The 25064-nt window shown below is 48.0% G+C and overlaps 1 protein-coding gene across 8 annotated transcripts in view; it reads right to left on the bottom strand.

Annotated features, from left to right (window-relative positions):
- The window catches only part of HERC1 (HECT and RLD domain containing E3 ubiquitin protein ligase family member 1), a 1817725-nt gene that overhangs the window by 1486625 nt on the left and 306036 nt on the right, over positions 1 to 25064 (bottom strand). The window lies entirely within an intron of this gene.

The raw sequence follows: 25064 nt of genomic DNA, 5'->3' as shown, positions 1-25064 counted from the left end.
AAGGTCTGGGGTGCTTCTTCTTTGCAGAGAAGCGGGAGCCAGTCTGGAGGAGCCAAACCAGCGCAGAAGATTTCAGGGTGCGTCGTCACAGAGGCCACTAGCCAGCGGGCAAGCAACCGGACAGACGCGCCAAGCAGGAAAATGCTGAAGGGCCCCACGCAGGACTCGTGGAGTGTGGGGGGCTGATCTTCGGTGCAGATGGTGCTTGGGGTTGGGGCTTCTCAATCCCCGGTGCACAACTTCGAGGGTGCCTCAGAAGCTGCGCTGTAAGTTACTAGCCACTTTTCCCAGGTAGCCGGTCCCACGTCGCTCGTCGCCTCCACGGATCTCAGCTCTGCTGCAGATGTGGATGAGGGTCGGAGAAGTCTGGAAGTCAAGGCTCTGGTCGGGCTCTGCAGTCGGTTCCTCGTAGAACGGTCGCAAAGCAAAGGGTAGTCTCTTGATGGTGCCTGTTTGCACAGGGTAGCCACTCCTTGGCTACAAGGGAGATTCTTCAGTCTTCTTCTTTCGTCGAATGTCGAAGGTCCAGAGTTTCTGTTCAGTTTTGCAGGTTCAGGATAATCTAATCTCTTGAGGCCCAACTCCCACTCTTATACTAATCTGGGGGGCTGGGATACCTGCTAGGTCACGCCTTATGGGTGGGACCTGGGAGGGGGTGGTTACACCCACTTCCCTTTGTCCAGTTTCGCGCGAGAGCTGGGGCTGGAGTGCCCCAGCGCCGGTTTGAACTGGACTATGCAAGGAACACCTTGTGTGCCCCAGGCATGTCTCATTCCTTTCAGCCCACCCTGCCCCAATACACTAAAGGCTGTCTGGGGAGGTGCTAGCACCTCCCCAAGCAGGAAACCTATTGTCCAGGCCTCCCTGGCTGGGATCACTCCCAGCTGCAGGAGGTCAGACTTGTGTCTGTGGCAGCAGCATCCATTTTGTGATGCTGAGGCTTTGGTTAGAGATAAACAGCAAAGTAGGATTTTAGCATGTCTCTCCCTCTAGAAGGGAGGAATAATATCCTCATCACCAGAAATGGTATGGGGGTATTATTCCAAAGTGTTAGACACCTTACACGACATGTTTTGATAAAGCCAAACCATAGTTACCATAACAGTTTAAGATTATAAGGCACTTTAAGAGTATATGGTAGGCTATATCAATTTGGCATTTTAACATACGAGCTTTCACGCAGCTGAGAATAAAGTATGCAAGCCAGTGTGATTTAGCTCTTTCTCTGATATTAATATATATCACTTAGGGGGTTCTTTGAGACGGTGCACATATTTCTAGCACAGCTTCTTTTCTTCTTTATTCAAAACACATCCTAGCACCCATTTAGTTCATCACTAGCTTCATGCACAATTTCTTGCTGTTGGAGTGTTGGTAGCTGATGATGAGAAATTGAGGTAGCAGGCGAGTACCATCCTGCTAAACCCTCCTTGGTGGCGCTACCGTGAGGCACCAACACTCCTGTTCACTCTTTTTTCACCACATTTGGGGGTGGGAGACATAAGGTTATTATACATAAACAGTCAAATTGACATTCCTCGTAGGCAATCTGTCTCTATCTTCTTTTTAAAGAACCACACCGTAGAATAGCTTAGACGACAGAATCGCAAGCTACAAATGAGGGCCTAATGTTTATGGCCAATAATCCGGATGTATGAAATACTGGTTCACAGTGTGAACAGGTCTTTGTTGTATGCAAGGCTATATCATAGAACAGCTATAAGGACATGGTTCCGAAAGCTGCAGACAGGCTCAGCTCATGCTAGAGCACCATCTCACATGTTACCAAGCACTCTGCCTCCAGGATTGTTAAGGCCTGCCATAGGAGTGACTGATAGGTACACATGTGTCTATATATAAGGGTAGATATAGGCATACTATATCTAAGCAAGGGGTGATTACACGACCTTGCCCCAGCTGAGTGATCAGCCAGTTGTGTCTGATTGGAAGGCCAGACCAGGGGTGGCATAGTACATGCTGCAGCCCCTGGGAGGCCTAGGGTACACCTATGCCCTGGGTACCTAGGGTACACTGTACAGGGTCCAATAAGGTGATCCTTACCAATTGGTTATGTACCTAGGGTACATGGAGTCCATTTTAAAGAGAGAGCAGACAGCCTGGGACCATGAATGGCAGGATCTCAGGCCAACTAAGTCGAAAAACCAGCTAGACACTAGGCAAAAAGTTGGGGGTAACCATAGTCCGATATCCACCTTCCTACACAACCCCCCCCCAAACGAAAGGAGATAAGGCTGGCCTTGACAAGGTAAGCCTCTATTGCCTGAGTGGCCATATAAGGAAGAACCAGCACTGGCATGGTTACCCCCTGTCTCATGGTCCACTAAGCAATCCCTCATCCTAAAGATATCATAGGGTCTCCACCAAAGGGAATCTCTACCTTTGGTGTGTCTTTGCAAAGTAAAAGGCTGGTGTTGAGATGGAGTACTGAAGTGAGTGTCCTCAAAGTGAGGCCTCAGCTTCCTCCAATCATCCTCCACCATGGATGCCTTTCTTTCTCTAACTGAGTTGCACTGTGCTCTCAGGGTCAGCCTCTGGCTACCTAAAGCTGGAGGCTGGGTCCCTTTTGTGGGCTTACTGGAGGGACAGGTCAGGTTTGGGGCCCTAAGGTCCCAGGTTTGCCTGTGCCCAACAGAATCCCTCTGGGGGAGGTCCCTAACTACCTGTGAAGGGGATCCCTCAGGAATGTTTTTACCCATCACCTGGCTAGGGCTACTAGCCAGGCAATCCTCATTCTTTTGATGGGGGGGTTCTTGTGGACCGGGGCCCTCTTGGGGTCCACTGGCCTCCCTGACCTCTGCAGCCCTGGGCTGACTGAGGCAGGGTAGAGAGAGGCAGGCTACCTGCACCAGACTGGGTCCCACCTTGGAAGGGGCCACTGACATCAGAGGCTCTGCCAGGCCAGGCCTGGCTACCTCTGGGGCAGATCCTTCACAAGGGGTGAGGTCAGATCCCTGAGGAGGCTGACCTTTTCCTAATGTCTGGGGAGAGGGAGACTTTTCTTCCTCCCCACTACTCTCTGTTTGTGTGGAGTGATCCATAGTTTCAGGCTTCACTACACCTATATCAGTCTGAGTATGGGCTGAGACCATTACAGCCTTGCCAACCTCTTCAGGAAGGCACTCAGTTTGGGTTTGAGCTGTGACTGTCACAGCTCTGCCAATTTCTACAGGGAAGTCTGTCTGTGCCTGGGCTGTGGCTACCACTGCCCTTCCAACCTTTTCAGGGAGGAAATCTGCTTGGACAGGGGTTGTGACTGGCACAACCCCACTACCCTTTTGGGAAAGGCCTACCATTTTGGAATGGGTGTCTTGTTCAACTCCAGCCCAAGCTGAGAGTTCTAAGTCATTCCCCAGTAAGCAGTCCACAGGCAAGGTTGGAGACACTGCCACCCTTTTAGGGCCAGTGACACCTCCCCAGCTGAGACATACCTCTGCCATGGGATGACTGTTCTGTTTGCCATCAATGTTAGTCACCTGGTATGAGAAACCAGGCAAAAGCTGCTCAGAGGGAACTAGCCTATGGGCCACCATAGTGATGCTAGCTCCAGTGTCTCTGTAGGCCTCAGCTTTTCTACCATTGATGTAGGGTTCCTGTCTGTACCTACCCAAAGTGTTGGGACAGGCAGTGAAGTTGGCAAACCCCATGCCACCATCACAGACAAGAGTAGCTGCTGTAGGGGAATTGGCTAAGCCAGGATCCCCCTGTGTTCCCCAAGAAAACCCAACCAAATTTTTGGGGGCACTCCCACCACCTGGGGGATTACTGCTGACAGTAATAGGTGGTGTGACAGGAGTAGTTGGAGTAACAGTTTTGTTTTTAGCCTGTGGGTAACTGCTGTCAGTTTTCCAATGCCCAGGTGTTTTACACACATGGCAGTAAGGCTTTTTAACTGTGGTAGAGGAGGGAGCTTGGGACCCACCACCCTGTGTGGAGTTTTGGGGCCCTGAGGAAGATTTCTCTTTTGTTTTATCCCCACCCTTCTCTTGAGGCTTGGTGGTATCTTTCTTTTGGTCACCACCCTGATTTTTAGGCCTAATCCTGGTCCTGACCCATTTATCTGCCCTCTTTCCCAATTCTTGGGGAGAGGTCAAATCTGAGTCTACCAGGTGTTGATGGAGAAGCTGGTTCTGACAATTACTAAGGATCTGCTCCCTCATAATCAAGTTGTACAATCCTGTATAGTCCTGCACCTTGCTGCCAGTTAACCAACCTTCCAAAGCCTTAGTGGCACAATCCACAAAATCAGACCAGTCCTGTGTCTGTGTCTTCTGGGTGTCTCTGAACAACAACCTATATTGCTCAGTGGTTAAGCCAAACCCATCTATCAGAGCACTCTTCAGGACTTTGTAATTGTTTGCATCCTCATCACTGACTGTGAGGAGCTTGTCTCTACCTTTGTCAGAAAAGGAGAGCCACAAGATAGCTGCCCACTGACTTTGGGGTACCTGCTGTACTTTGCAGGCCCTCTCCAAAGCAGTCATCCATTTGTGGATGTCATCCCCATTCTGATATGGGGGGACTATCTTGCTTAGGTTTCTATGGTCATAAGACCTATCCCTATCTCTAGGGATGTTGCCGCCACCAGTGGGTTCTGACCCACACAATTTTTGCTCTCTAGCCAGAGCAAGCTTCTCCTTGGCAAGGGCAATTTCTTCCCTCTGAATCCTCAGATTAGCTTCCCTCATTCTGGCTTTATGCTCCTTTCTCTCAGGTGAAGTCATTCCCCTGTGAGAGGAAGCATTAGAGATGCTAGAGACATGGGAGTGGATGGATTCCCTTGAAGGGGATCTGTCCCTCCTGTTTCTCTGTGTAAGCCTACTTGTGGGTCTGTATGGGGGGACCCCATGCAAACTCCCATGTAAACTTAGGTTAGCCTGGCTAAGTCTTCCTACTTGGCCCTGGCTGTCTACCTCTCCATCTGAAGTCCCATCTGACTCATCTGTGGTGGGTAGACCCTTATCTACAGCTATGGCACCATCCCTGGCAGCTCTTTCAGCATCATAGGCCTCCAGAAGCTCCACTAGCTGTCTAAGGGTAGGGTTTGCACCCTGTTTTATTCCTCTGGAGGTACACAAGTGTCTCATCTCCTGGAATGTTAAGGTATCATATCTAGAGGGGATCTTTTGCAGACCTGATCCTCCTGAGAGAGCATCTACTTGATCTCCTCTCAGAGACATGATCTAGTGAGGGTGTGGTGTGTGCACCTACCTACACTAGTTGTATCTACTAAACCTCTCTAGTAGTTGTAGTCAGGGTGTGTTACTCCCTTCAACCTACCACTACAAAGTCCAGTAGGACTTAAGTATAATAATCTATGTTATATGTACCTAGACAATATCTGTGTGATCTTTCAATTTAGTATCTCAAGATTACAATGGTATTACAACAGCAAGCTCAGATCCCAACCGCTGCTCACCAATGTGAGAAGTTGGCCTGATGTATGATGTCACTAGTTATAGTGTACACCTTATATCAGTCCAAATACCCTTATGGTGATTGGTTGTAAAGTCAACCTTATAGACCAGCTATCCTAGTGGTAGCATGGACAGGAGCAGTCTTAGGCTAAACTCTGAATGGCATGTGAAGCCAGCTGTGATACCATATATAATCCCTTGAATACCAAATGAAAGGACACCACAACAGATATATATATAAAATAAAGTGTATTTATTCTAAGCAAACCCTCAGCACTCTTTATGAGATTAGAGGTAAGTACAACACAGTCTTATTTATGCATACATTAAGTCACACAGGTAAGTAATACAGTTAGGCCCTAGGGGCCACGCAAACCATATACTAAGTAAGTGGTATAAGAACCACTGTCACGGAAATAGAATAGGCCTAGGCCTAGGGAATCGCTGGGGCTACACTACACTAGCGTTAGTTAGGAAGTGGGAGGCCCACGGGATTCGTGTGCAGAGTGGAAACACTCACGCGTAATGCGTAAAAGTCAATAGCAATAGTACAGTTTAGAAAACGGTAGATTTAGGACACTTCCGGAGTAGCTAGGAAGCTGAGACTTGAAAACTAGACACTAGGATAGTCACTATCCTGATGAGCACCGGAGTACCCAAGTTACCTAGCCCACAGGCTGCGGGTGCATAGGGGTGAAGATGCGTCGTTTTCGTCGTCGACTCCTATGGATGCCTGAAGAAAGATGCTGACAGGCAGTCAGTGAAGAGTGTCCGGTGGATCCCAAGGCTGGGATCAAGAAGAGAAGAAACCTGCAAGCAGAAGGGACAGAGTCAAGGTCACTAGCCAGTGACCACGTGGAACCAGGAAGGAACCAGGCGATGTCGTGAAGAGTTGCAGGTGAAGGTGAAGCTTGTCGCTGCAGCCAGGAGGACCAGGAAGCGTCGAGGACGACCAGGACCAGGAGGCGAGCTGTCCCACGAAGGCTCTTGCTGTCGGCGGCGTCGAAGTTGGACTAGGACTCACCAAGCCTTGGCAAGCGGAACCCACGAAGAACAAAGGACTTGCTTCTGGTGCAGACCAGGAAGGTCTGGGGTGCTTCTTCTTTGCAGAGAAGCGGGAGCCAGTCTGGAGGAGCCAAACCAGCGCAGAAGATTTCAGGGTGCGTCGTCACAGAGGCCACTAGCCAGCGGGCAAGCAACCGGACAGACGCGCCAAGCAGGAAAATGCTGAAGGGCCCCACGCAGGACTCGTGGAGTGTGGGGGGCTGATCTTCGGTGCAGATGGTGCTTGGGGTTGGGGCTTCTCAATCCCCGGTGCACAACTTCGAGGGTGCCTCAGAAGCTGCGCTGTAAGTTACTAGCCACTTTTCCCAGGTAGCCGGTCCCACGACGCTCGTCGCCTCCACGGATCTCAGCTCTGCTGCAGATGTGGATGAGGGTCGGAGAAGTCTGGAAGTCAAGGCTCTGGTCGGGCTCTGCAGTCGGTTCCTCGTAGAACGGTCGCAAAGCAAAGGGTAGTCTCTTGATGGTGCCTGTTTGCACAGGGTAGCCACTCCTTGGCTACAAGGGAGATTCTTCAGTCTTCTTCTTTCGTCGAATGTCGAAGGTCCAGAGTTTCTGTTCAGTTTTGCAGGTTCAGGATAATCTAATCTCTTGAGGCCCAACTCCCACTCTTATACTAATCTGGGGGGCTGGGATACCTGCTAGGTCACGCCTTATGGGTGGGACCTGGGAGGGGGTGGTTACACCCACTTCCCTTTGTCCAGTTTCGAGCCAGAGCTGGGGCTGGAGTGCCCCAGCGCCGGTTTGAACTGGACTATGCAAGGAACACCTTGTGTGCCCCAGGCATGTCTCATTCCTTTCAGCCCACCCTGCCCCAATACACTAAAGGCTGTCTGGGGAGGTGCTAGCACCTCCCCAAGCAGGAAACCTATTGTCCAGGCCTCCCTGGCTGGGATCACTCCCAGCTGCAGGAGGTCAGACTTGTGTCTGTGGCAGCAGCATCCATTTTGTGATGCTGAGGCTTTGGTTAGAGATAAACAGCAAAGTAGGATTTTAACATGTCTCTCCCTCTAGAAGGGAGGAATAATATCCTCATCACCAGAAATGGTATGGGGGTATTATTCCAAAGTGTTAGACACCTTACACGACATGTTTTGATAAAGCCAAACCATAGTTACCATAACCGTTTAAGATTATAAGGCACTTTAAGAGTATATGGTAGGCTATATCATAGAACAGCTATAAGGACATGGTTCCGAAAGCTGCAGACAGGCTCAGCTCATGCTAGAGCACCATCTCACATGTTACCAAGCACTCTGCCTCCAGGATTGTTAAGGCCTGCCATAGGAGTGACTGATAGGTACACATGTGTCTATATATAAGGGTAGATATAGGCATACTATATCTAAGTAAGGGGTGATTACACGACCTTGCCCCAGCTGAGTGATCAGCCAGTTGTGTCTGATTGGAAGGCCAGACCAGGGGTGGCATAATACATGCTGCAGCCCCTGGGAGGCCTAGGGTACACCTATGCCCTGGGTACCTAGGGTACACTGTACAGGGTCCAATAAGGTGATCCTTACCAATTGGTTATGTACCTAGGGTACATGGAGTCCATTTTAAAGAGAGAGCAGACAGCCTGAGACCCTGAATGGCAGGATCTCAGGCCAACTAAGTCGAAAAACCAGCTAGACACTAGGCAAAAAGTTGGGGGTAACCATAGTCAGATATCCACCTTCCTACACACAATACCACAAAATAGAGGGTTAGTATAATCTACTTTTGCCTCTGTAAACTAATGACAGTTTCCTCAAACTTTCTGCACAGTGTATCCAATTGATGTGCACTATATAGAGATGTGGGATCCCTATACTCACGCAAAACTTTCCAGATCCAGTCTGATGCCTGGGAAATTCAAAGGTAAGGACTCTGCAGTAAAAGTCTAACAGATATTACATGTTACTTGTTATGTTTTCTTTTTATTATACTTAGTACTCTTTAGAAAGATTTTAGCATCATCAATGTAGTATTGGTTGTGTTCCTAAAACTGGAGATCTGAAAATCAATGTTTTGAGAAATCCGTTTTTTATTGAAAATGGCTTCAGCTCTGGGAATTATAGGAAGTAATTCCCAGTTCGACCTCTTTTCTGTGAAATTAGAGCTCTGATGCCACTGGCAAACATTAAATCAGAAGGCTCGCCCATGTAGAAATAAATAATGGGGCTGCACTCAAAACTTGACTTCTACTCTCCAGTCATCTACGCTGTGAGTTTAAGGTGAAACCAGACTCAGTAGCCATCCCTGTGCATTCTTTGCGAAGCTGCAGTTATTCAATTCAATTGGAGCAAAGCTTTAAAACTATTAATTTCTTTCAGATATTTCAGTTTTTTAGCCCCAGACATGTCTTTTGCTCATCATGAGCTCTTCAGTGGAGCACAACAGGTATTGAGCGTCAAATTTGTTAGCAGCGTAACATTCAAAGATCAGTGCCTTCTTAACTGCCTAACTAACAGCATGTTATGGCAAGGATCATCACTTTCTGAGGAGATTTGAATTTCAATGAAAGTTAAGTACACCTCGTCTCTACATTTTATTCATTCTTGCAAGTTATAAACTCCTGGAAGTAGACAAACCTTTTGAAATCATCCTAAGTTAAACATATGTGGTGATCTTTAGTAAGAATTAACTATGGAGCAAAAACCAGTAGCAAGAATCATTGGGCCCACATCTCGTCTCCCACAAACCTTGGCTTCTGGCTTTATTATGCTTTCTTTCTATCTCTTGAGGTAAATGCTCTATCAGACCATAATATATCACATACACAGGACTGACAGAAAGGCTTGCTGCAATACTCTGCCCAATCAATGCCTCAGTACCAAGATGCCAATATGAGGTGTACTGACATGCTATCAAATCATTTTAACACGGCATAACTAAAAGAATACATCTACTGGATACTAAATGATTACTTGTCATGATATGCAGGTGAACGATGAGTGCATTAGCCCAAAGGTGGCACTATAATATTAAGGAGAAATCAAAACCATCCTATATGAACACAAGGGGATTCCTTAGCAAGTCATGGATAACGGCATATGTTCCAGGGCATTCTCAATCCAGATGTGTCACAAATATCTTCCTAGGGAACCAAAATTACTCCAGGGAAATTTCAGTAAGAAAGTCAATAGAAATGCTGAGGCATTAAAAAGACCATCTTTAATGCAGCCAAGACTGCCTTTAGTACAACTTGAATTTCCATATTGGTGAACCTGCCTCTTGAATTATTTGTGACAGGGTGAACATATTTTGCCCCCCGACTGCTATATGGGTGTTGGTAAACACTAAGAATTGATTTGAGATAACCTGGCCTTCTTTTTCTCAGACAGTTAGATGTTTCTGACAGAAAGAATATAGCATTCCTTTGATCCCATGCTCAGAAGTGTTTTGTCCCAGGTCACGGCTTACGTAAGGATCCCCAATGATCCATGTCCTAAAGTCACTTGCAATCCCTGGCTGCAGCTCTGATACAATCGCTACATGTATTCATTTGTGCAGGCTTGCTACCAGACTTCTGTAAGAAAGGTGTCCTTACCATCCTTCTGAAGAAGGTTCACCTTCAGTCAGGAGAACTGAAAAACTATAGGCCGATTACTTTGTTGAGAGACTTTTCGAAAACCAAGGAGCAACAATTAGTTAAATTATTAATATGTACCCTTGAAACCCTGCAGGTTAGCAGGAGTTAGTATGGCTTATAAGGCCAGTGTGGCCCTGGAATGATTCAGACCCTTTCTCAGTGATTGCACACAGGTGGGCACACTTCCATATTTTTTGCTAACGTTGAAATTCTTGTCTATTCTGGTGTACCTTGGGTGCCAGCATAATCTCCTGTCCTGTTCAACATCTATGTCTAGACACTAGGAGAACTGATCCAGGCATTTGGCCTTCAGGCTCTGTCGGATGTGGATGACACATAACTTCCAAAGAGATTTGACCACAGGGCCTCAAATACCTTCAAGCTTCTCTAAAACAAAATATTAATAGGAAGCGCTTACTTAGTCTGGGCAAACAGAATATGGCCTTCTTTAGGGTATATTCCTTTCCCAGCAACTAAAGCGGAGATATCTGGTTTGACCTACATTTGATTTTTAAGCACCAGAGCCTAAACGTGCAGTCCAGCCGTTTCATACTGTTTTTCTCCTTGAAAAAGCAAATACCGTCTTGTCATTGTAATTCTGGAAGTCCATGGTAGACCACATTGTAGATTAGGAAGTTGCAGAGAATATAGAATTTGTGGTACGGCTCGCCTATCGGCCTTGAAAACATGATCACATCTTAAGAGCACACCTCTCTCTGCATTGATTCCTTATCATAAACTCATGCCGTTACATGCCCTGGGAATCCGCAGGCGAAACATCAAGTATAATAGAACGGTTTTAGCAAGGATGGACGGCTGCATGGTGTGCTCATTTGTCCGTGTTGCACAGATGGTGTTGTTTTGCTCCAATCCACTTGGAGCCTAGTTGAGTAAACTAGAATTGGTCAGTAGCAGCTTTGTTTCATCATGTTCATGTGAGTTTCCTTTGTTCTCATTGCTATAGCAACACCACATGTATACAAAAAGTGACAGATGGATTGCTTCAATTAATCTCAGCCACTAGTAATGACCTGGGCCACAACCCAATCCATCGTTCATTTGCACATCATGTCACCTCAGATGGACCCAGCTATATGCAAAACAGTCTTGACCCTGCCCCAATGGGAACAGTTCAGCCCCAACTGCTTAGCCAGGTCCTCAATGAACCAGAAACAAGCAACCCAGGACCAATTTCACCCTTATTATTGTCTCATCAGCCATCTATAGGTTGGTTCCAGTGACACAGCCTGCACCGGACCCATGTCTGGGCATACTTGTCTCATTTAGGGCGACACACAAAAATATACAAAAAGAGATGGATGAAAGGCTTTAATTAATCTCAGCCATGGCAGGGCATAGGGAGGGGGGTGCTCACAAACCCCTGCAATTTCAATTCAGGTCTCCCCCACAGCACCCCTAGTAGGAGGGCAGCATCACATGACAAGCCTCAGCTGCAGGGACTACAACCACTAGCGGAACTCAAGCAGGGGATACAATTTCAAGCATCGTGCTTTGTGCAGCTGTCCTATTATCGCACCGGCTCTAAATTCCTCTCCAACCTTTTCTTCAATTATATTCCCACAAGTGTTTCCTGTTTCTGCTAAATTCTCCACACTACAATAAACCACCTAGTGGTTCTAAATCCATTAGGATCTGGGCCCTACGCTCTGGAATGTTCTCTCCAGCAAATCTAGGATTACAAGCTCTTCTAGAAAAAGTTACAAATAAACCTATTCTGTTAACTTATTATCTGGATGGTTGGTTTTTGCCTGACTTGAGCTGAGTGATGCAACATTCCTTGTGACAGTTTGCATTTTATAAATAATTTGTTGATCTTAGGGGAAGATTTAAAACTATCATCACGACGAATCACCAAGTTCTTAATATCGTTTCACAAAAAAAAAAAAGACTTGGTCTATAAGCTTAACTCATGGAGAGAATACATTTATTTTATAAAGGAGGAGCAATGACTACAGCCTTATTTTGATCATTTAAGTAGAGTCAACAATTTGCCATTCAGTTCTCAATTTCAGTGAAACATTACAATGAACAGCTGAACTTATTGGGATAACCAGTGACTGACACAGCATACACTTAGCCAGCTATGAGCATACAAGTGTAACAAGCTACCATGATGCACAAAAGGGTTCGCTGTAGGTCATTTGATCATCTGGAAACAAATGGGACAGTGTATTTTACTACCAGTCCTTGCTGCAATGCTACATCCTAACCAGAACCAAAAGACTGAAGGTGCTGCTCTAACATTGAAGGTCTATGTGCAGAAGAGTCCTGAATGTCATAGCATAAAATCTTCTGGAATTATATAGTCGGAAGGACTATCCTCCAAAGGTATACTGCATTGTCCTTGACAGAAAACCAGCTCCTCCTGGGTACCGTTTAATAGTCACACGTGCCAGTTGTCTTTACCATGCTGGCAACCAAAAGTTCTAGACATTAGTGATTAATTCTTTATCCTTGCCTATCAATTGATACAAAATCTGAAGCAACTTGGGTATTTTTAGTACAATCACAGTTTTTTACTTTTCCACACAATAAACCAATCTACATCACCAGAATGTTTACCAATTTCAAGTAGGCAGCAGGTCATCGATACAGATGACAACATGTTCTATCATCAACAATATGCACCCTTACACGGACAATAGCATTTGCCAGTCATTCAAGTGCTCATTTAATATGAAGACTTCACCATGTGATAAAAGTGTCAACACAGTGGAAAAGTCTGCACTATACTTTAAAATCCACTGGACAAAATGCCCGAGTAGTTTGCAAACATAGTAACTGGGCAAGTTAAGGAGCAACAGAAGATCCTCCCGAAGAAGCAGATGAAGTAGAGAACAAATGCTCAGATTCAGAAATTCGGAGTACAATATCCACCAATCACATGTGCTTGGTCCTGCCTTTCTTCAGAGCCTGAAAGATCAACAGCAGTGGTGAGAAGACAAACAGCATGTCAGAGTCCCACCAAAGATGAAATGCATATCCAAGGGACACTCGAGGAAATTCAGGACGTCAAAAGCACAACCGTGTTTATTTTCATATATATAGCTATAGAGATACTATAGTTAGTGCTCAACGAGCCTAGCTGTCCTGAGATACCTTTCGGTGCAAACATCACTCATGGTCGCAAGATAATATCTGCTAAGCTCATCACCATGATGTTAAGGGATCCCACCAGGTGTCAGACAATCAGGGAAATCCCTTGAAAAGCCACAGCCTCCAAAGAGAAGGAGTTTCCAAACTGCCCTGCTTGTTGCGGTACCACACAGCAGACCTATTTTCAGTCATCACTGGGATCATCTGGCCCCTGATGAAGGCTGCAAGGCCACTAGGGCAATAAGAATAGACTGCAGCTCCAGACGATTGGTATGCTGGCTCTTCTCCAATGAAAACCAGAGGTGTCTGATCTCTACATAATTCAGGTGACCTCCCAGCCTAGGAATGACACACTTTCTCTGGATGCAGTAAAGAAAGAGGCAACAAACAAGTCAGGTTGGCATCAGAAATCCACCACTGAAGGTTCTGAACCACCATGCTCAAAATACAGACGTTGTCTAGAAGATATCCCCAAGCTGGGGGCACTGGAAGCAAAGATTCCACTGTAGGACATGCATGTTCAACCTGGCAAGCAGTGGTGCACAAAGCTAGGAGTCCCAGAAGTTTAAAAAAAAACTAAGGTTGGAACAGACACTCTCATCCACGACTTTGCATCAAACCGAAAAAAATATTTGTGCTTGGCGATGAAGTACATTGTAAAAAACGTTGTAGAACACTCCAGTAAAACCTCAGACAGATTGCAGGACCAAAACTCTAGCTTAGTCCTGCACAGTGTGGCAACCCAGGAAATGATTTGAGCAAACAAGGGGTGGCGCCTACATGAGGTAATATGCTGTTACATTTGTACATGGATGGAGTTGCAAAGTAAGCCAATGGCACCATCTACAAGTGCACAGGAGCTATTGTTAAAATATTTTTGGGATCTAGTATGACACCAAGCGAGATTAACAGGGTACGGAATCACAAGTTGAGGAGTCTGGGATCAGAAGTATCCTTCATAAAGAACTGTTTGTAACCTTCCAAGGGATTCTTATTTTTCCACATACCGACAAACAGTTTATTTTATTTACTTGAGTTTTATATAGCGCTGGCTAGACCCGGAGGTATCAGAGCGCTTTACATGAGGAGAGTTACATAGGTTACAAGTTACACATGTACACAGTGTACTGGTTGCCACTAAGTATCCTAACTCAAGTTTAGGATATTAATCCTGACTCATAACTTCCTTCATAGTTATGTACAACACTGCCTGAAATTTACACTGCGTTGCACTAGTAGCAAGTTAAGATTACCCTGAAAAAAAAAAAAGAATTTCCCCACAGAACATCAGGAAAAGTTGAGGGGGAGAATCATTTTCACCTATTGACAGCTCTCTGTGAAACTGACTTCCCAATTATTTTTGACAAATTCGCCAACTCCATCTATCTTGCACTATTTTAAAAACGAATAGCCCTCTTTTTGTACCAAGCACCTAGATACTATGCATATGCAGTGCTATAGAATGTTTCTGATTGACCGATTGCTCCCTCAGTATTGTATGTGGCTTTCCTGGTTTAGTAGCTACAAGGTACAAGGTTCACCGCTACATGCTTACACTGTTGTTTTTACTTCCTCTAAACGTCTTTCGGTAGATTTACCAAACTGTATTTGAAGAGACAGCTGGTACTTAGCAGTTACTCATGCACTTTGTTTCCGTCATTGTACACACCACAATGGAAGTAATAATAATCATCAAATGGCATCCTCCAGCGACTAAACATAAAACTAGTCTCAGAATTCTTTATGCTGGGCCCTAGAGATTTAGCAACATTGTCGTAAGTACTATTAGTATCGCACACGTTAGAGGGAAAGCTGTAGTTTTTTAATGCAAAAACCCACATATACTCATTTTGATGTGCATTTTCCTTATAACTGAACCGACAAACTTTTATCCATGATGCGGAATATATTAATGTTTGCATTCACTGACATCCATCTTACAACACAGGCCGATATAACCCCATCCTAGAATATTAGATTACATTTATTCTTAGCCCACTTGACAGGCATTTATAGAGCCAAGTCACTTAAGGACTCTTCAGTTAATTCTGATATTCATGTTAATTAGACATGAATATCTCCCTTGGTATATATGATAATCACTTTGTCACCGCAGAACATATCATGTATACCGATGTGAATGATCATGCATACGGAGAACATTTTTAGCTACTATATGGAGGGATCCTGGGAACCAGAAAGAATTGGTATTTTTGGTGGCACAAGATTCCAGTGTAAAAAGAAAGCTGCCTTTACAAAAGACACCCCAGCGTAAGCAGTCCCATGTTTTAAACAGATCAGACAACTACTCATTTAATGTAGAGCAAGGGTTTACATTCATAAATACAAATCTGTAAAAGCAATACTGTTTAGCATTGCCCCTCTTTTTGAAAACTTCAAATAGCTAGGGGATTGTCAACCCAGAGATTCTGCAACCACAGTTACCATATTACATTGTAGATAATGCTTGCTCAAGTTAGGAGTCACTCCTTGGTACATCATGTTTATTAACATGCAAGTCTACTTACGATCACATATGGATCGCAGAGAGACCAAAGTGATGGTGTATGCCAACATTCAACTCTTTATAGAATACTCATGCTGGGAGCTCCAGGCACATACAAGGCATTTTAGATAAAAACCCGGCAACATTGGTACACACAATTATAAAAGAGTACCTATAGGAGAATTCAGTAACCACATTCTGCTTGCATGACATACCATTCAAAGTAGTTAATAAGAAAAAGGGAATGCCATGTGAATGCACTTCTGCACGGAGGGAAGGAGTTTTACAGTTTGTGATAATTTTGACAATCACAACAATAATATAAGAGATGTACTGCCAGTTAGGACACCCGATAAATCAATGCACAGTTAGTGTTAATATTGTACACATTTTTAAATGCTAGGTACTTGATGTGGAAGAGGGACAGTGGAATTGATTAGAAAATGTTGCATACTTTTAATTCTAGTTATCCATCATGGTTTACCTTCCTTAATTTAAAAACACTAAATATCTCCGTCCCTTTTTCGGAATGCCAGAAACCCTGAAAAGAAAGTGTAGCCTCTCTATGAAAAATAAAAATTGTACATATTTTAACATTGTGTATTAAAAACTCCAAAGTGCTTTGACTGGAATCCAGTAATTTCCTTTGACAGACTAGATGCAGCAGTGACTGCCGCACTCTCCCATCTAGTGCAGTGGGTAAGCTGAAGTGTAATTAGCAACCAACAAAAAAACAAGTACTAGCAAAGTCTCACCTTTCAAAAGAGACTGCTGAGTTAATAGCTTAATCGATGCTTAGTTACACTGGTAAAAATAAAACAAATCCAAAATAAAATGAAAACGAAACTTCCACGCGCAGTCAAAGGATACAACTCATCTAGACAAAGGGATAGGCTTCAGGCAATAAATAACAAGCATTGGCATCGCCAATAGGTCTCGCCTTTGGGACCTTATAAGTATATAGCCATACAGCATATTATCCTGGGTGCTAAACTAAGAAGTTGTGAATTTCCATTTTGTTTAAGAAATAATAAAACTTGCTTAGAACAGGAAGAGTGGACCAGTCACATGCATGTGGTTTATAAAGCACTAATAGCATTTAGCAGAATCACTAATACCACCAGGTTCAGACCCTCGTTTCACCGAATGTAGCACACCAGTTAGATGACCTTTACAGAAAGGAGCGTGTTTGTTTAGTACATTAAAAGCGACCTTATAAAAAATGTTTTTGTCACATTGTAGCACTGTGATTTTTCCTTTTTTCTTTTAGAAAAGCAAATACTGTACTAAACAAAATAGAACAGATTGGGCCTAGTTTAATCGCTATAACTATATTCATTCTGGTATGTTTGAATATCATCTAAGTAGTTCAGTTAAAAAGCATTTGCCTTTTGACCACCTAAGCCATGCCAGCTGTTCAAGGGGTGAGGGGTGTGTGGGCGGGCGGGGGAGCGGTGGGTGCGAACAGCAGTGGTCCACAGTAAAGGAACACAAGGATGGTTTGATAATGATAACAAACAAGTTACTTACCTTCGGTAACGATGTATCTGTAAGAAACATTAGTTAGTTAGATTCCTCACCTTAGAATATCCCCAGGCGTCAGACTGGATCCGGAAGATTTTTCGTCAGCAATACCCCTTGCGCGTCGCTAGGCGTCGTCTGCGGCTCCGCGTCCGTCGTCGGCGTCGTGCGCCGGAATGACGTCGTCAGAGTACTTAGACGCCGCCCTCGCGCGCTGACGTCAGTTCTTGTACATAGCTTTCCGCGCCAGGAACGCAGAGCCATGCAAAGACCGACACTGGTGCCAAAAATAAAATCTAGGGGCCTGAAAAGGATAACCTTAACCCTAGATGTCAGTTCGCAGAACGGGGAGGATGGGTGGGTCGGTGAGGAATCTAACTAACTAATGTTTCTTACAGATACATCGTTACCGAAGGTAAGTAACTTGTTCATCTGAAAGAAACACGTTAGTTAGATTCCTCACCTTAGAATAGATACCCAAGCAATACCATCCCCGGTGGTGGGTCTGCGAACCAAGATCACACCAGAAAGTCCTGGAGGACAGAACGGCCAAAGAAGCCATCCCTCCGGACTTGGCTGTCAAGGCAATAATGCCTGGCAAACGTGTGTAGTGAAGCCCACGTCGCCGCCTGACAGATGTCCTGCAAAGGGACACCCCGTCCCAAAGCAGTAGTAGCCGCTGTGGCCCGAGTAGAATGGGCGCGCAGCCCAACAGGAGGGTCCTTTTTTGCCAAGGAGTAACAAATTTTGATGCACAAAACGACCCACCGAGAGATGGTCCGTTTGTGCACAGCTTTCCCCTTCTTAGCACCTACGTATCCAACGAAAAGTTGGTCATCCACCCGGAACTGCTTTGTGCGGTCCAAATAAAAGGAGAGCGCACGTTTCGGGTCCAGACGGTGGAGCCTCTCTTCCTCTTTGGAAGGATGCGGAGGCGGAGGCGGAAAGAAGGTGGGCAAGGTGACAGACTGCCCAAGATGAAATGGAGTCACCACTTTCGGAAGAAAGGAGGGACGAGGCCGAAGGACAACCTTGTCCGGATGAACAGAGAGAAAAGGAGGCTTTGAAGATAAAGCCTGGAGCTCACTCACCCGTCTAGCCGAGGTGATGGCTACCAGAAAAGCAGTCTTAAGCGTCAGCAGATGAAGAGGACAATTATGAAGAGGCTCAAAGGGAGCACACATTAGAAATGTGAGAACAAGATTCAAGTCCCACTGAGGCATTACAAAAGGGACAGGAGGGAACTTGTGAGTAATGCCTTTTAGAAAGCGTGTAACTACAGGGGACTTGAAAAGAGAAGGCTGATCAGGAAGCCGCAAGAAGGCAGAGATGGCAGCAAGATAACCTTTCAGGGTGCCCAGGGCAGAGCCCTGCCGGGCCAAAGAAAGAAGAAACAATAGAACCTCAGAAAGAGGGGCGGAGAGGGGATCCACAGCCTTTGCTGTGCACCATGCCACAAATTTGTTTCACCGGCAGGCGTATACCGTCTTTGTGGAGGGACGCCTGGCTGCCAGAATGATATCACAGACTTCAGGAGGCAAGTCAAATGGCATCAACTGCCGCCGCTCAATCTCCATGCATGGAGGTGGAGGCTGGACAGGTTCGGGTGGAGGACCGTCCCCTGCTGCTGCGACAGAAGATCCTCCCGAAGGGGCAGACGTATCGGAGGATCGGTCAACATACTGAGTAGCTCGGGATACCAGTACCTTCGTGCCCAGTCCGGAGCCACCAAGATGACTTGGGCCCGGTCGCGCCTGATCTTCTTCAGCACTCTGGGCAGAAGTGGTATAGGCGGAAAGGCGTACAACAGACCGCAACTCCACTCGTGACGAAAAGCGTCGCCGAGCTAGTGCCGCCTTGGAAATTCCAATGCGCAGAACTGCTGACATTGCGCGTTCTCTTCGGTGGCCAATAGATCTAACCAAGGTTCTCCCCACTGCTGAAAGAGACCTTGCGCCACTTCGGAGTTCAGACGCCATTCGTGATCCATCATGCACCGGCGGCTGAGTTCGTCTGCTCTGGCGTTCAGAGAGCCCGCCAGATGTTGAACCACTAGGGTGACGCCCTGGTGTTCCAGCCATGTCCAGAGGCGCAGAGCCTCCTGACAAAGGGTCCACGACCCCACTCCGCCCTGTTTGTTGCAATACCACATGGCGGTGGTGTTGTCCGTGAACACCTGCACGACACTTCCCCTGACAGAGGGAAGGAAGGCTTTCAGTGCAAGTCGGATCGCTCTCAACTCCAACAGGTTGATGTGGAGACGAGACTCCGCCGGAGACCAGAGGCCTCTGATCTCCGCCTCTCCCATATGGCCACCCCATCCCAGGAGGGACGCATCCGTCACTACGAAATGCTCCGGTTGGGGAAGGGAGAGGCTCTTGCCCTTGACCCAATCGCGGTCCGTGAGCCACCACTGCAACTGCTGTGCAGTGCCCTCCGAGATCAAGACATGGTCGGACAGGTTGCCGTGATGCTGGGCCCACTGAAACTTCAGGTCCCACTGCAGAGCCCGCATGCGCCGCCTGGCGTGATGCACTAGTAGGATGCAGGAGGCCATCAGCCCCAGAAGCCGCAACACTAGCCTGATCGAAACCCAGGATAGAGGCCGAAAGATGGGAATCAGGGCCTGAATATCCCGGACCCGCTGTTCCGGCGGATGGACCCGGAACTGCGCCGAATCGAGAACCGCTCCGATGAAGAGGAGCTTCTGAGAGGGACTCAAGTGTGACTTCGGCACGTTGATGGAAAATCCCAGCAAATGCAGGAGATCCGCCGTAGTCTGGAGGTGGGAGACGACTGTCTGGGGCGAGCCCGCCTTCAACAACCAGTCGTCGAGATAGGGGAAGACTGGAACCCCTGATCTGCGCAGATGAGCTGCGACCACCGCCATCACTTTCGTGAACACCCGAGGGGCACTGTTGAGGCCGAAGGGGAGCACGGTAAACTGAAAGTGCTCTTGGCCCACCGTGAACCGCAGGTAACGCCGGTGGGCCGGCAGGACGGGGATGTGGAAATATGCGTCCTGCATGTCCAACGCTACCATCCAGTCTCCGGGGTCTAGGGTAGCTAGAACCTGAGCCAAAGTTAACATCTTGAACCTTTCCTTCCGGAGGAAGGCATTGACGTTCCGGAGGTCCAAGATAGGGCGTAGGCCCCCTTTGCCCTTCTTGGGAACCAGAAAGTAGTGGGAATAACAACCACGACCTACTTCTGGGCTCGGAACGCGCTCGACGGCCCCCTTGGCCAAGAGGGCCGAAACTTCCTCGTGGAGAAGATTCAAATGATCCCCCGAGATACGGTGGTGCTGCGGTGGCATGGCTGGAGGGGTCGTCTCGAAGGGGAGGGAGTAGCCCCTTCGGACGATTTGCAGCACCCACCTTTCCGATGTGATGGACCGCCAGTGGAGCAGGTGATGGCGAACTCTGCCGCCCACTGGCGTGGAATGGGCCTGAAAGCTCGGACTAGGAAGGCTTTGAGGCGGATGCTGCCGGGGTGGATGTGGGCTGACCTCGTCGTCCTCCAGAACCGCCTCGGCGGAAACCACGTCCGCGCGCAGGTTGGTTCTGCGGCTGGTGGCTAGGCGCACGTGAGGAGGCACCCCTTCCTTGGCCACGAAAGGGGCGAAAGGCGGAAGTTTGCGACCGCGGGGCCGAGAGGCCCAAGGACTTGGCCGTAGCCCGGGAGTCCTTAAAGCGATTCAGCGCACTGTCCGCTTTCTCGCCAAAAAGGCGAGTGCCATCAAAGGGCATGTCCATGAGAGTGCTCTGGACATCGCCCGAAAATTATGTGGACCGCAGCCAGGCGTGACGTCTAAGCGCCTCTGTGGTAGAAATGGCCCTACCCAGCGAGTCCGTAGTGTCGAGCCCACATCGGATAGCATGTCGCGCCGCATCCCTCCGATCGGCCAGAGCCTGGGTAAGTCGTCCGGACACAGGGGCAGCACGTCCTCCACCGCATCCCACAGAGAGTGGGAATAACGGTCCAAGAGATAGGCGGTGTTCAAAGACCGCAGGCCCAAACTAAGGGAGGAGAACAGCTTCTTGCCAAACTGTTCCAGTCTCTTGGAATCCCGGTCCGGCGGGGCGGTCGGGAAGGAGGATTGGGAGGTAGAGGCCTGGATAACCAGGCTCTCAGGGGTAGGGTGTTGGGACAGAAAACTGGGGTCGCCCGGAGCAGGGCGGTGGCGCCTGGCGACGTTCCTGTCCACAGGAGGAACTGTGGAGGGCTTGGACCAGGTGCCCTGCAGAACGTCAATGAGGGCCTCATTGAATTGCAGCAGAGGCTCAGTGGAGCTTGCTGCAGACTGAAGCACCTCAGTAAGGACGTTAGTCCTCACAGCCACGGCAGGCAGCTCGAGCCCAAGGGCTGCGGCCGCCTTGCGCAGCACCACAGAGAAAGCAGCGCCCTCCTCCGAAGCCACAGTCGGAGGAGAGACGAATCCAGTGTCCGGAGAGGTATACAGGCCACTGGCCTCCCCCAGTTCATCTGCCCAGTCCTGTGACATTTGAGCCTGAAGGGCCATAGGATCCTCGGATCCCTCCCAGTCGTCCCCATCATCCGATTCCTGGTATACAGGAGGAAGGAGCGGAGCCGGGCGATAGACATAATGTGTCTCCAGCGGCGCCGAATGCGGCGTCCATCGACGCCGTATCGGCGCCGGGCCCGGAGTGGGGCTGAACTGGGGCTCGACGTCGAGCGGAGTCGACGTCGGCGTCCGGGGTGGTACCGGTGTCGACGTCGGCAGAGGAGGCGTTACGAGGTCGACCGGCGTCGGCGGGGACTCGGGAACGGGTCCCTCGGGCGCTAGCGGCGTCGAGGCCGGAGCCGTCAACGGCGCCGGAGCCGCCGGCAGGCAAGGCAGCCCAGTCGGGTCCGCGGGGCCCGAAGGCGCGCCAGCGGGCGTCGACGGCGGAGCCAGGCTCCTCATGGCCGAGAGGAAGGCACTGACTTCCGCCGGCGTCGCGTCAGTCCCAGGGACCGGTGGGTATGGGGACTTGCGCGGCGCCTGCGGCTCCGCCGGAGCCGCAGGGGTGGAACCACCCTGACCCTCGGCCGAGTCGCGCGACCGGCGAGGGGAGTCCGAAGAGCGGTGTCCCCTCTTGGACTTCTTTGAATGCTTCGACTTACCCGAAGACTTGGATCCCGACGACCGATGGTGACGTCGGCTGCGGCTCCGCGACCGATCCTTGGACCTCCTCCTGGACCGGGATCGAGAGGCGCGCGGAGCCGAGTGGCGAATCTCGAGAAGCTTACGGGACCACTCCCGTCTAGCCTTCGAGGTCAGGGCCTTGCAGTCCGAACACGACTCCGCGTCGTGGTCGAGGCCCAAGCAGTAAAGGCACCGGCGGTGATGGTCTGTACCGACATCAAGCGGCTACAGTCAGCACAGGCTTTAAAACCAGGCATCCTACCGGCACTGGAGTCGAGACAAGATCAAAAAGGATCGAAAAAGTTAGTCAAAAAATGACTAAAGGGGTAGCTCTCCCGGATCTGCGCTTACTGGCGTGGAAAAAAGAAGAACTGACGTTAGCGCGCGAGGGCGGCGTCTAAGTACTCCGACGACGTCATTCCGGCGCACGACGCCGACGACGGACGCGGAGCCGCAGACGACGCCTAGCGACGCGCAAGGGGTATTGCTGACGAAAAATCTTCCGGATCCAGTCTGACGCCTGGGGATATTCTAAGGTGAGGAATCTAACTAACGTGTTTCTTTCAGATTTGTTTTTATGTCGTGCTAGGAATCGCACTTGAGTCGCTTCTGAGCGCAGTAAAGTTACATTTGCCCAATTTATGGCGCCCACCTCAGAAGCATGAAATTGCATTGTTGGGATTCGAACACGACATACAGAACACAGCAGGTAGTCAACTGCGATGGTTCCTACAAGTACATAATATAACTGCACCTTCTACACAAAATCATAGCTATGCCCCTCCCTTCTGTGCTATGAGTACTTGGAGAGAAGAGTTTAGCGGCTGCCAGAAACCAGGCCAGGTAAAAAGGGTGCAGCTTCATTCTGCATCACGATACAGAGTTCGGGAAAGACTCCATGACAAATGGCTTCATTCAAATGTGTGGCATCGGAAGGAAGGGATTAGATTCAGCAGAAACTGCTCATCATATAGGTGAACCTCACAACTCCTATAAAGAAAATATTTTCAAAGATAAAGAAAAGTAAAGCCTGGGTGCAGTGTACCGGCAAAACAGCAGCTACAAAAAAAACAAGCGAGCGCACCTCGCGCAAGTAGGGGGTGGGGGGGGAGTGCCGGCAAGAGCAGGCAGCGTTTCCCTTGCGGGAGCAAGCGCAATAATTGCTACCATATGGCGCCGCTCGCTCCCGCAAGGGAATCGCCAAACGTGCACGTGTTGCCATTCTAAGCAATGCAACGCGTGCACGCTTTTAGGGCAAAAACGGAATCGATTACATGAGGTCCCCTCCTATGCAGGTCATGCGCGCTGCGTAGGCGAGACCTAAAAACAAGAAAAGGGGATTAAGTTACTGAATCAAGAGCAAGGAACTAAGACAGATATGAAAAACATCCAATCATGAGCAGGGGGCTGACCCAAAGCCCACTCTATGAGTTGCACTGTTCACAATAAGTTGTTGACAATACCAGATACAGTTGTCTGTAAAAGTTATCTGTAAGAGTCCTAAAAAAGGTGTTTCTTAAAACCACAGAGGTGTGGTCAAGGCAACAACTGCCACAGCAAACAGATTTATTATACTACGCTGACAAAAAGTTGCTAAATATCCCTGTAAGGGGGTTTTCAGCAGGGTTGAAAACAAGGTATTAAAGATAAAACTTAGTTTCAGAAAATGGTCTGCAACATAAAGATGAACAGAAACAGAACAAAGCCTCAGACATCAATCTGTGGGAAAAATATGTAACGAGACCTACTATTTCGGATATTTACTCCACAAAGCAGAAACGTTAACCAAGGGCGATTGTCATTAATGTGTAAGCTGGGATTTAAGCGTAACAAAAATAAGGTGATGGATGGTATACTTGAATTCATCTCAGCCGCTGGCAACCGCTTGGAGCGGCATCTCAATCCATAGTTTTTTGCTCACCATGCCATCTCAGTTTGGGCCCACCCATATGCAAATCCATCTAGACCCTGCTCAAATGGAAGCAGTCCATCCTGAGCTGAAAACTAGTTTCTCCCTGAACCAAAAGACAAGTAACACAGGATTGGTTTTGCCCTGATTAAGGCTCATCAGCCAGTTATAGCTTGGTTCCAGTGGCACAGTGAGCACAGGACCCACGGCTGAGCATACTTGTCGCACTTAAGGCATTAACTGCAACAACAATGTGATGGATGGAATGCTTTAATTAATTTCAATCACTGGCAATCGCTCAAGCCGCATCCCAGACCATCATTTTTACGCTTACCATGCCACCTCATTTTGGACCCAGCCATTTGCAAATCTGCAATCTTGACCCTACTCTAATGAAAGCAGCACAGTCCAAAGTGCCAGGTCAGTTCCTCCCTGAACTGGAGCACAAGCAACCCAGGACAGGTTTTGCCCCTTTATAGGGATCATCAGCCAGGTATATCTTGGTTCCAGTAGAAGAGTGAGCACAGGACCCACGTACCCGTTGCACTTGGGGCGGCACACTAAAGCATTAAAAAAAGTGATGGATAGAATGCTTGAATTACTATCAGCCACTAGTAATTACTCAGGGCCGCATCCCAGTCCATCATTATTTTGCACACCATGCCACCTCAGTTTGGGCCTAGCCACCAGTCTTCTGGTCTTGAGACCTTGATGGCCATGGAGTTCTTCGACCCTTCATATCATGATGTGCACAGAACTAAGGAGTAGGTTATTTCACAGAGAAAAAAATT

The sequence above is a fragment of the Triturus cristatus genome, chromosome 3_1 (assembly GCF_964204655.1).
Source record: "Triturus cristatus chromosome 3_1, aTriCri1.1, whole genome shotgun sequence".
Lineage (NCBI taxonomy): Eukaryota > Metazoa > Chordata > Amphibia > Caudata > Salamandridae > Triturus > Triturus cristatus.
This window is presented reverse-complemented; position numbering and strand designations above follow the sequence as displayed.